Source organism: Triticum dicoccoides, chromosome 2B (genome assembly GCF_002162155.2).
Source record: "Triticum dicoccoides isolate Atlit2015 ecotype Zavitan chromosome 2B, WEW_v2.0, whole genome shotgun sequence".
Lineage (NCBI taxonomy): Eukaryota > Viridiplantae > Streptophyta > Magnoliopsida > Poales > Poaceae > Triticum > Triticum dicoccoides.
In genome coordinates, this window is record NC_041383.1 from 18,096,300 (window position 1) to 18,107,653 (window position 11,354).

At 47.0% G+C, this 11,354-nt stretch overlaps 1 pseudogene; it reads left to right on the forward strand.

The window, feature by feature from the left end:
* Nucleotides 1–6,113: 6,113 nt before the first annotated feature.
* Nucleotides 6,114–10,949, forward strand: LOC119361821 (annotated as a pseudogene).
* The last annotated feature ends 405 nt before the right edge of the window (nucleotides 10,950–11,354 follow it).

Genomic DNA, 11,354 nt, shown 5'->3' on the forward strand with positions numbered 1-11,354 from the left:
CGGGTATAACCATGGTGGTGAAATACCGGTCTTCTTTTAGGACGCTCTTGGCCCATCTGACACGGAACATCGGGACCTTCTCTCCAGCGTAGCTCAGCTCCCAGATCTCCTAGATCCTTCCGTAGTATCTGTCCTTGTCGTTGCCGGTGTAGGATTCCATCGTTACCCCGGAGTTCTGATAACCATCGCTCTTCATGTCCTTGTTCTCGGTGTAGAATGTGTAGCCGTTGATATCGTATGCCTCATAGGTCATCAGGTTGTGCTCGGCGCCCTGTGACAAGGCGAATATGAGTTGTTCTTCCGCGGAAGAATCCTCATGTAAAGGGTACGACAGAAGCTTCTGCTTGAACCAACGCGTGAAACAAGAGTTGTGCTCTTTGATTATATCTCCCTCCGTCCGATGTTGGCCTCGGTCATTGTACGTCTCAATAAAGGTTTTGTGCTCTACCACCCAAGGATCAACCACGTCTATGTGTTGTAGCGCGACTAGGTTTGCTCTTTCAAAGTCGGCGAGTCGACCCTCGAAGTCGACATGCATTTTGCGGCGACCCTCACGGTGACCCCATCCAGCGAGCCTGCCGAGGTGCCTGTTGACGGGCAGACCAACGGGGTTCTCGATGCCTAGATAATTCGGGCAGTAGGAGATGCACTCTTCGGTCAGAAAGCCCCTGGCTATACTTCCCTCTGGACGTGACATGTTTCGAACGTATCCTTTGATGACACCATTCATCCTTTCGAACGGCATCATGCTGTGCAGGAACGTCGGCCCGAGTTGGATGATATCCTCCATGATATGGACCAGCAGATGCACCATAATGTCGAAGAATGCGGGCGGGAAGTACATCTCAAGCTCGCATAGTATCACCACGATCTCTTCCTGTAGCCTTCTGAGTTGCCTCACGCCAATGGACTTCCGAGAGATGACGTCAAAAAAGTTGCATAGGCCAAATAGCGTTTCATGGACGTGCGCGTCCATGATCCCACGGATTGCAACTGAAAGTATCTGCGTCATTAGCACGTGACAGTCGTGAGACTTCATCCCGCTGAACTCCTGCTTCGCTGGGTCTAGGTATCTGCTTATCTTCCCCGCGTAACCGTAAGGAAGTTTTACTCCTAGGAGGCAGGTGAAAAACTGCTCGATCTCCTCCTGACTTAGAGTGAAGCACGCGGGAGGATAGTCATTTCCGGTCTTCTTGGCCTTTTTGCCTTTGCGACGACTTTCTGTGTCCTGCTTCGCCTCATCATCATCATCATCATCATCATCATCATTAGCGTGAAGCTCCTGCCTGATGCCCATTGATTTCAAGTCCGCCCTTGCTTTCGGCCCATCTTTGGTCCTCTCTGGCATGTTGAGAAGGGTACCAAGCAGACTCTCGCACACGTTCTTCGTGATATGCATGACATCAAGGCTGTGAGGCACACGGTGGATCTTCTAGTACGGCAAGTCCCAGAAAACAGACCTCGTTTTCCATACCTTTAGCAGTGGCTCTGGCGCCTTTTGCTTCTTTCCCGGCTCTGGGGCCTTTTGCTTCTTTCCTGGCAGTGGGCAGTCTTTCCAATTTTTCAACAGCTCGTCTATTTCCTCGCCGCTCCTCGTACACGGGCGTTTTCGGGGTTCGGTTTCACCATCTAACAGATCCTTGCGTTTCCTCCACGGGTCATCGTCGCGAAGCCACCTTCGATGTCCAATGAACACGGTTTTCGAAGACTCGGGATCTCTATCTAGCTGCCGATACGTTGTGTCATCCATGCACCTTACGCATCCAGAAAATCCGTGGACTACCTGCCCCGCGAGATATCCGTAACTGAGATAGTCGTGCACCGTCGTGAGCAGTGCGGCTCTCATAGGGAAATATTCTTTCTCTGCGGCGTCCCACGTATTGGCTGGCGTTTTCCACAGCGTGTCTAGCTCCTCCTTCAGCAGCCCCAAATACAGATTGATGACGTTCCCTGGTTGTTTCGGCCCTTCAATTACCATACTCATGTGAATATACTTCTTCTTCATGCACAACCAGGGAGGAAGGTTGTACACCACACAAACACATGCCAGGTGCTATGTGTGCTTCTCTGGCTGCCAAACGGATTGACTCCATCGGTGCTCGCGCCCAGCACGATGTTCTTTGGATCCTTCCCAAATTCTGGGTATTCGAAGTTCAATGCTTGCCACTGGCTCGCATCCTTAGGGTGACTCAGCTTCTTGTCTTTTTTATTTATCTCCCGATCATTCCCGTCATCTTCTCGCTTCTTCTCCTCCCTATCCGCGTGCCAACGCAGGAGCTTTGCTACCTTAGGGTCCACGAAATACCGCTGTAGACGAGGAGTGATCGGAAAGTACCACACCGATTTTCGAGGAGCTTTCTTCCTCTTCTTGTATCGAGTGACGTCGCACACCGGACATATGGTAGACTCCGCGTGCTCGTCCCGATAAATGATGCAATTGTTCATGCACACATGGTATTTCACGTGCGGTAAATCCAGAGGACGCACGATTTTCTTCGCCTCCTCAAAACTGGTCGGGCACTTGTTCCCCTTGGGAAGACGTTCGTGCCAGAATGACATGTTCTCGTCGAAGCATGCGTCGGTCATTTTGTGTTTTACCTTCATCTCCAGAGCCATGAGCATTAGTTTCAGGCGGGTATCCTCAGGCCTGCATCCTTCATACAATGGAGTAACCGCGTCTATCTCCAGTTGATCCAGTTTGGCTTTCTCTCGGGCGGCAGCTCTTGCGTTATCCGTCTGCCTGAGAAGCAGCTCTTGAATATGAGGGTCCTGCACCCAGCCTCCATCGTCGTCCGCTCCGGCATCTTCATCTTCATGATCATGCCCTTCGTCTTGATCTTCCTCATCATCATGTACGACATCTTCTACATGATGACTGTGTACAGCATCACCGCCGTGATCATGTCCTGGAGATTCTTCGTCTTCTCGCTCGCCCTCGCCGCGGTGGTACTTGTCTTGTTGCCCTTCCTCATTTCTTGCCCGGCCCCCATGGACGACTTCATAGTCATCTTCATCACCTTGCCACCAATATCCATCCATGAAACCACGCAAGAGCAGGTGGTCCCGCACCTGCCCGGAATCTGGGTCCGCAATAAGGCTCTTCAGCTTGCATCTTCGACACGGATATCTTATCTCCGTCTCGTTCTTTTGAAGTATCTCGGCCTTCGCGGAGCTCAAAAACCTATTTACGATGCCTTCGGTCATCGTGCGGACCATGGTGGCCTGCGGGGTAGAGCAAAACGATATTTTATAACCAAGAAAAAATTTGGCATGACCTTCCCTAAAAATAGGACCAAAAAGAATGCATAGTGCCAAAATTCTCGCCGAAACGGAAATGAATCAACATTCCGGCAAAATATTGGCAACTATCGCATTTCAAATACCGGTACCTGCAAACACAAACATATATGCAACACCACAAACACATGCAACACCACAAACATACATAGATCTAGCTAGGCCACAAAAAGTGCATGTGCACGTTGTTGGAGCGAGCTAGGGAGAAAAAAAGTAGATCTACATCATGAAGATAGCTTTCCCCTTACTTACCTATCAAAAAAAGGTAATTTCACCACTTAATTTTGATGAATCTATGGTGCAAATGAGGTGAGGAGGAGGAGGCAGCCGAGACAAGCTTGGAGGAGGAGGAGGTGGAGAGAATGAAGTGGGGAAAGTGAGTGGGTAGGTGGGCTGTCCAAAATATCTTGTTGGTCCCAGGTTACTAATGGCGCACCACCAGCAAATGCGCCATTAGTAACCCTGGTTACTAATGGCGCACCACCAGCAAATACGCCATTAGTAACCCTGGTTACTAATGGCGCACCTGCAGGCGGTGCGCCATTAGTAGTTTTGCAGAAAAGTAAAAAAAATAATATATATATATATATACTAATGGCGCACTGTGGAAAAGTGCGCCATTAGTAGTTTAAACTAGTAATGGCGCACTTTGATACGGTGCGCCATTAGTAGTTTTGTAAAAAAGTAAAAAAAATAATATATACTAATGGCGCACTGTCTGCACGGTGCGCCATTACTAGTTAGAACTAGTAATGGCGCACTTCGACCTCATGCGCCATTAGTATGTATGGAAAAATGGTAAAAAAAATTATACTAGTGGCGCACCGTGTGTCCGGTGCGCCATTAGTGTCTTCCACACTAATGGCGCATCATCGACCGGTGCGCCATTAGTATATAGTAGTGGCGCACTACTTACTTGGTGCGCCATTAGTAGCAATCCTATCTATAGCCCTTTTCCTAGTAGTGCAAGTTCATGTCCCTCTAATCTTTGATGATCATCTTGTGAAGAATCACAAGACATGTCATGATGTTCTTTAGCATTCACTTGTCCCAAAAATGAGCAGGACCACAAACAATGACAAGCCTAACTTGCAAAACCCCCCAAAGGCTCTTTCAATATCTTTTCGGGCAGCCTCTTGTGCCTTTGCAAATTCAGCTTGCTTCCTTTTTTCGGGTTTTTTGATGGTCTTGACAAATATAGACCAAGAAGGGTAAATACCATCAGCAAGATAGTATTCCTTTGTGTATTGATGCCCATTCACAATGTAGTTGCAGGCGGCTGGGGCATTACCACTAGCAAGTCTAGCAAACAAATGAGATCGATGCAACACATTGATGTCATTGAGAGTACCCGACAAACCAAAGAAGCAATGCCAAATCCATAAATCCTCGGATGCAATGGCCTCTAGCACAATTGTTGCATCACTAGACTTGCCACAATACTACCCGTGCCATGCCTTCGAGCAGTTTTTCCAAGTCCAATGCATGCAATCATCGCTTCCTAGCATGCCCGACCAACCTTGCTTCTCATTTGTTGCCATCAACATTTTCGTTTCTTTCTCATTGGGTGCCCCAAGATAGCCAGGACCAAAGACACAGATGATCACTTTGGCGAATCTATGCACCAACTCAATTAATTGTAGTATCTTCGCCAATGCAAAGATATTCGTCGGCATAGTCAACCAGAATGGCATATGCAATCACCTGCATAGCTGCCGAGTTTTTTTGTGTGTGTGCTAAAACCCTTGAATTCCGCGGCGTTTTTTCTTTTGTAAAAAAATCGAGAATTGGCCTCGCAAGCTTCTACTATTTTTACGAAGAGGGATCGGCACATTCGATACCTTCTTCGAAAGAGGTGTGGCGGATACGTAGGTGACACCGCGAAATAGTCTTGCATCAGCATCATGTTTCCGAGATGGCGGTTACGAGAGATGCAAAGGCAGCCGATAGTCGATCGTCGCCGTCTCTTTCTGTTCCTATCCTCGAACTCCTTCGCGACAAGGACCACCACCACCATCTCCCGCCGATTGTTCTCGAGCAGCGTCTCTATGTCTGAGACGTCGGACGTCGAGCAAAAATTCCTCGCAAGTGCTCAAATCCATCTACAAATTGCAACTGAGCTCGCATCAGCGAAAATCGTTCGCTAAATCTAACTTGAAGGGCTAGAAAAGGACTCACCGGCGGATTCGGGGCGGGCGGCGACCAAAGGGTGGCTGGGCGCGGCAGATCCGCGGTGCTGGCGAAGTGGCGCGGTGGACCCGGGTTTGCAGCGGCCCGACAGTGTGTTTCAGTGGGCGGATATGGTTGGAATCGAAGGCGGCCGGTGGTTGTGGATTGAGGGAGAGAAACGCAAGCAGGCTGAAATGTCCCCCCGCCAACTGCCTTTTCATTTTGTAGGGCACCAACGGGGCGGGGGAAAACCTGCGTTTTTGCGGGTCGGGCGGCAATTCACACTAAAATTTTTTTAAGGGCCGGGGATGTTTAAGATGTCCGTTCAAATCGTTTGTTTTTTTCATGCAAAACTGTAAAACTGATGTGCAGTTTGACGCGATATAAAAAGTTGTACGGGAGAGATGCTCTAGCTTAGGTGAGCATTCACACGTACCTGAGCATTCACACGGTCGATGCGAGCTTGTCGTAACTCGTGTTTTTCTTGTTATTATTATTATAAAAAAGAAGGAGGAAGGTGACAGGGACGGGGGCATCGGAGTGAACCTTCCGCGAAGTTTCGCGAGATGTTGACACGACGCTGCGAACTGGGCCAGATCTTGCTTGGAATCCACTGGTACTGCATCTGATTGGAAAGGAGTGCCTTGGCTTGGATTATATCCAATGTGGGGCTCTTGGCTGGTGTAGATGTGAAGCACTGCAGTGGTGGACTGCTTTTGGCTCGTCAAGAGCAGCAGCAACCATCATCAGAGCTCGGAGGAGGCACCACCCAACACACTCCGGAATCAAACTTAGCCAGTGGATGCAAGCCCTCCATCTCCATGGAGGAAGATGGCGGCTTGGATGCTGCAAGCCTGGCGGAGGCGCTGCAGCTGGTCCTCTCGGCGTTTCGGGCCATGGAGGGACTGGCCGCCCAGATCCACTCCTGCCACAGGACCCGTCGGAAATGGGAGCTTAGGAGGTGCCGGTCCAAGGTCGCCGACCCGGATCTGGACCTTCTCATCGCCCATCTGCTCCAGATCTGGAGCATATGTGCCGGCGCCTACCCACAGCGTGCCGGCGACAAGGCGCTGGCTCTGCAGGCCAGGGACGCCGTCCACTTCATGGAGGCCCTGCAGGACAAGCTCCAGTACGGTAAACTTCAACCCAGCCATGGATCCAAGCTCCTTTCCGCTCTGAGGTGGTGTGGTTGCAGCCGTCTTCTTGTTGCACTGTTTGCGTCCAAGCCAACCCACAGGGTCATGAGGGGCATCAAGGTGGTGAATCAAGAAACTCGCAAGATTGGCATCCTGCTGTATGGGCGCAGGCTCAGCTTCCAATTCGCCCATGCCTGATTCAGGCAGGCAAGTTATTCAGACTGGGGTGTTTGTTGGGCGCCACAAGGAGAGGGATGACGTCGTGCACATGCTCATCAAGCCATGCGCCAAGGTTACTGCACCTGACATGATGGTTTCCATTGTTGGTACTGCAGGAATTGGGAAGACCACGCTCACTCAGATGGTATTCAATGATACAAGAGTTGCCAAGCATTTTGAAGTCAGATGTTGGGTGTCAGTTTCCACTGGTTCCAACACAATGGAGCTCACAGCCGAGATCTTAAGGTCAGCCCAGCCACCTTGGGATATATCTGTTGACAAGATGGTGGATTTTCAAATGATTCAGTCCGAGCTCCGTCGACTTGTTACATCCAAGAGGTATCTCATTGTTATTGATGATGTATGTAATGGCATGGACGAGATCTGGCTGGACATGATGCCTCCTCTACAGTCAGCAGATATTGGTAGCAGAATTCTGGCAACTTCTCGCATCAACACTGTCCCTCACTTCCTCGGTGCGTCGCAGCTATACCCTGTAAATCCGCTCAGTAGCGACGATTGCTGGGCCATGCTCAAGGAACATGCTTTTCCAAGTGGGCGCGAGAATGCCTATCCAGATCTTCACCCAATCGGGAAGCAGATTGCTGTAAAAATCAATGGGTCACCTCTGGCTGCCAAGCTGGTGGGAGTTTTGCTGGGAGATACAAGGACCAAAAATCACTGGATGAAGATCATGAAAACAGGATTACAAGACAATGCTGTTCTACCTGCCCTGCGCTTGAGCTATAAGTACCTACCGGTACACCTCAAGCGGTGCTTCGCATATTGCAGTTTGTTTCCACAGAACTATAAGTTTGATCCAGCACACTTGTCCCGCCTTTGGATTGCCGAGGGTTTTGTTCAACCACAAGGCACGGCTGACAAAAGGATGGAAGACATAGCTAGAGAATATTTTGGTCTGCTCCTTTCACGCTCATTTTTCCAAGAAATCAAGCTTGGATCCAGGACTTACTACTTAATGCATGACTTACTCCATGATCTTGCAAAGTCTGTTGCAGCAGAGGACTGCTTCCATATTGAGGATGGCATGAATTGTGACATCCCATCAACAGTGCGCCATCTGTCGGTCACTGTGAAGAGTCTAATTGGTCTCACAAGCTTCCCTGGGCTAGAAGAGCTGCGCACCTTGTTAATCCGACCATCACTTCTGTCCTCCTCCAGTTGCCTCCAAGAAGATTTTTCTTTGAATTTAGAAAATATCTTGTTGAAGTGCAAACATTTGCGTGTTCTTGATCTCAGCGGCTATAACTCCAAAGAGTTGCCTCATTGCATTTATGACTTACTGCACCTCCGTTACCTATCTATCAATGCCACCATCCAAAAACTTCCGGAGTTGATTGGAAAGCTTCTGCATCTGCAAACATTGTGCATCACTGGGAAATGTTCCCTTGAGAAGCTTCCTGCGAGCGTTAATATGTTGGTCAATAGCGGCATCTTATGGTTGAAATAAAGTATACTGCAGGAATGGTAGGCATTGGCCGGCTAGCAAACCTCCAGGGATCACTTGAGCTCCACGTTGAGAAGAGGGAAGGGCGCAAACCAGAAGAGTTGAGGAACATCAATGGTCTTCATGGGTTACTAAATATAAAATGTCTAGAAAATGTTTCAGGCTATGAAGAAGCCCGCAAAGCTGAGTTGAATAAGAAACTTTATCTTAATTCTCTGAATTTGGAACGGAGCTCAGCTAGTAGAAATAGCTCCCCTCCTGCTGATGAAGAGGTGCTTGAAGGTCTGCGGCCTCACCATGTCATAAAGGTACTTCATATTAGAAGGTATTGTGGCGCAGAAGCTCCCAGTTGGCTGCAGTCACTGCAGCAACTGCGTTCTTTGCACCTTATCAATTGCAGGAGTTTGTGTATCCTTCCTCCATTGGGAAATTTAGGATCACTCAGATATTTACACATGAAGGAGATGTGTGCAGTTGATCAAATTGGACATGAGTTTTATGGCACCGGTGATGTGGCATTTCCATCTCTAATTGTCCTTGAATTTGATGATTTCCCGAAGTTGTGTGAGTGGGCTGGCATAGAGGACAAGAACTCATTTCCATGCCTTGAAAGGGTAAGTCTGATGGATTGTCCAGAATTGATCAAAATTCCTTCAACCAAGCTACTCGTGAAGTTACCATCAAACGTACACGGTTGATACCATATATGAGGCTTGCACCCTGTTCTTCAAGTTCAGAAATGCTCCAGCTGGATGTTTGCACAAGTTCTGTCATCCTCAATAGATTACTCTACAAACATCATATACAGTCCATTGCAGTGTTAAATATAAGTAGGGCTGAGCAGCTTGCTGCTGCTGAACAACTGGGGTCTCTGGTATCTCTGCAAAAACTTCAGCTCTCTTGGTGTGATCTTACTGACCAGACTCTAAGAAGCTTTCTCCAGGATCTGCCTTGTTTTTCTTCTTTGGAGATTACAGACCTTCCTAACATAACATCACTTCCAGTAGCAGGAACTGTCAAGTTCTGCACAATGCTCACTGAGTTGTGCATTCGCAACTGTCAATCGCTTTGTTCTCTATCCTCATTGCAGTATCTTGCTTCACTAAAATATCTGGTGATCGAGAGGTGCCCTGAAGTAACTGCAATATCATTTCCTGTGAACTTTATGAGCCTTTCATATCTGAAGGTGCTGAGAATGTCGTACTGCACAGAGCTTCAATCTTCACCGGATCTGCCGTCCTCCCTGGAAACACTTCATATCTTTCGGTGCCACCCTGAATTGTCCAGGCAATCAAGAAACATGAAAGGGCATTATGTTGAGAAGCTTGCAGTTGTGCCTAGTGTATCGATTGAGGAACAGAATATTGTGAAGGTATATATAAATTTCAAGCCTCTGTTTTTGCTTATAATTTTGTATGTGTTTGTGCATGTTCATGAGAAGCTTACAAACATCTAAATATCAAAAAGAAAAGGCGAAAGGGAGGAAAAACCCTGCCTTTTTTTTGAAGAAAAAATGTAAGGGAAGTTTTGCACTCGAAGTAGGTGGGAGACTCGAACCCAGGTGGCTTTGGTGGAACCATCACACTAGCTGTTACATTAGGAGGGTCTCCCTCATCTGGGAATTTCTTAGATTTTTAGTGACTGGGAGAGATTAACATAACTAATTATTGTAGGAACACATCTCAAATGGTTGGATTAACCCAGTGGTTTGAGTTGTTCAGCCTTGTTTTGCTGGTCCATTGTTCTTGACCTTATGGAATCCTGGTCCTAGTCAAAATATGAGTTATTTTACAGCTCATGTGAAGTGTTCATTCCAGTCAGTTGTTGTCACTTGACCTTGCGAAATTGGCATTTCAAGAGAAGTGTTTGGTTTTGTAGCGCATGATTAAGAAAACCATCAAATGATGGAAATGTTTTGAGGAGGTAAACTCATAAAGATGCAGTGGCATATTCAAAAGCTTTTATAGAAAATTATGAAAATCTGAGTGCAGAAAGAGAGCTGCGATCACAGGTAAAAACGGAAGTATTAACAGTTTCCATATATTTTATCAGCAACTTCACTATTGATCTTTACTCTCTGCTATAGCGGAGGCCTTCAGCGCCCTCTGCAGTTAGTTCCCTGTGATATCTTGTCACGTTCAATCTTGAGAGACATGTCTGATTGTAATCTATGTTTACAGGATGCTGAAACGCTGGAGGCAACAAGTTTGAAGTATCAACTCGCCTTGTGATAGTCAAAGGGATATCTTCACCATTGTACTGAAGTCCCGAAATCCAAATCAGCCGCGCAGTCTGGCGAAAATTTGTGAATAAATGGGGGGAAAACCAGGCCGATAGAGCTGTGCAGAGCAGCAGTTCTCTTCCGCCTTTGTCGCACCCTTTCCCCCTGGTTCTTGCAGTTGTAATCGCCTAGCATGTTCAACTAGCGGACTGTTTCTTTAAAAAAAATTACAAAAACTAGTGGACTGTTGAGATCTTGCTTTTTATCAGAACAATTTGCTGTACTTTTGCTTTTGTTGTGTTCTATGTAATTCGTGGATTGTATTTGGATATTTGGAATCGTATAAACCTGTGTGGTTGTGCGGTGCTGTGTGCGCTAGTTTAGGAGCTTGTATTCAATCAATGTAATGTTTTGGACAAGTGATTTGCTGTTATTTGCATTTGCACGGCTAGACATCCTATTTTTTATATCTCGGATTTTTTCTGCACATATCTTCTTTCCGCTAACTTTATAACATATATTTCTGTAATTTGTATATGCATACTGCTTCCCACTTTACACGAATTTCATCGACGAGTGATGGGAAATTTCTAAAATATTATCTCACTGGGCTTGCCATAGATTTTCAGTTTTGTTATTGTCCACTAATTTTGCATGTAGTTTTATTTTCTATGCAAGTAAAATGATTTATTACATAATGGACATGCATTGGTGCAGTTTTGACAAAACATTCTCTATCATTCACTCAAAGTAGTTATATTGGGTATTCTTTGCTGCACCAGTCTTTCCCCACCTGGTCAAATATTATCGTTATTGTCGCATTTTAGCATTGATATGCCATTCA